Raw genomic sequence first — 1,837 nt, 5'->3', positions numbered from 1 at the left:
CCTAACGTGACGGTAGGCGGCGCTAGGGAGCTCACGGCCGCCCCTAGCCGCCACTCCCTCACAGCTGTGTTTTTTGTAGAGCCGGCGCCACGGTTACAGACCTTCACCAGTGCTGGAAGCCTGATCAAAGTGAGTCAGGGTGGGGGGAGAGAAGGGTGGGATTGGTGGGACGAGTGGGACCCACAGCAGGGAGGTGGAGTCTGGGAGGGGATTGGGGCAGGGGCTAATGGTGGGCATGGATAGGGTTTGGCCGGAATGGAGAGACATTTTGATTCCACCAAACTTTTTTCCCCCAGGCCTCACAATCGCACAAACTGCCCCTGGTCCCAGTTTTACCAGTGTTTGCCAATGCTGGGAACCCAATTTAAGTATCTCAGGGTGGCAGGAGGGACAGGCAGATTGGGGGAACTAGCAGTTTGGCAGGGGGAGTTGGCAGGGTCAGAGGGCTAGCAGCTTTGCAAGGGGTTGGTGGGCTCCAGCAAGAGGTTTGGCAGGATGGGAGAGGCCCTCTCCCAGACACTGACCTACCTCCCCAACTCCAGATGGACACAGGATCCTCCCACTTAAGACCAAACCCTACACCCACTCGCCCCTTCCCCTACCCTGGCTTACTTATAATTGGGCCCCCAGCACCAGCAAATGCCTGTGAAACCTGCACTGGGTAGTTTGCAGGATCTGGTGGGGGGGTGGGCTCAGGGGTAAGAAATATGCAGCCTGGAGCTGGACTTTCCCATCCCTGGGAGCTGTGCTCTGAATATGTACATATGTTTGGTTGGATCAGCCCCTAACCCATGCCCGATCTAACTTAATCTCTTCTCAGGTGAACTAAATTAGATCAGTCTAGCCATTTTTTGCCCAAGGGAGCATCTGTACATTTTGGTACTTGGATCAACCTAACTAGGAATCTTATTGTAAAGTCTGCATGTGGGTGAACTAAGTTAGATCAGGCAGCCATTTTTTGCCCAATCTAACCTCTCAAACATCTGTACCCTATGTGGCATATTACCCAATAAAATACATAATAGAAAATGGATTTTCTTTGAAAAATATATATTTGAGAGAGAGGAAAAAAATAAGATTCATCTAATTGTATGAAAAAATAGCAGTAGAAAACTTTGCCTTTCTAGGAAAAGAACATTTTTTTTAGACAAAAAAAAAGAAAAATACATTTTTCAAGGAAGGCAGACACTCTACATAAATCATTTTGTTTAACTGAAAACTGAGTTTTCTGTGAACCAGAAAAAAAATCGACTGACGTTAGTGGTAAAGGTTTGAATTGTGTGTTTACTGCAAAGGACAGAGAATAAGCACAGAAATACACTCTAATATTAGTCCTTCTGTGCTAATTTGTGACTGGACTTTTTTTCACTGACTCTTTCATTCTTTGAGTACCTGTACATGTGCAGGATGCCTGCTCCATTGCGTTCTAATTACAACACCTCAGAGCAGACTTGATCCATCAATTAATCACGTCTGCTAGAGCATTCTAATTAGAATGCTGCAGCAGCCTTTCTGTCACATGTATTCATTGTCCCCTCATTTCAAAATGATGGGGTTGAGCAAGCTTTAGTTAAAGTGCCCCGTCACCATTTCAAAGCATGGGATGCTGAATGCATGAGATGTTTCAGGCATTTTAATTGTAGCGGCTCCCAAGAGCCACACTAATTAAAAGCCCTCCCATCCACCCCAAAGGACATGTATAGACATCCTTTGAGTCTAGGCATTGTTAGCTTAGATTCAAGTGAGACAATAAGGAAATAACAAGGGTGTGATCCAAAAACTAATGAAGTCAATACACTTAACTTCTACTGGAGAAAAACCGCCAGACAGACTTCAA

The sequence above is a fragment of the Crocodylus porosus genome, unplaced genomic scaffold (assembly GCF_001723895.1).
Source record: "Crocodylus porosus isolate Cpor-Errol unplaced genomic scaffold, CroPor_comp1, whole genome shotgun sequence".
Classification (NCBI taxonomy): Eukaryota; Metazoa; Chordata; order Crocodylia; family Crocodylidae; genus Crocodylus; species Crocodylus porosus.
The sequence above is the reverse complement of the archived record's forward strand: the minus strand, read 5'-3'. Positions refer to the sequence as shown.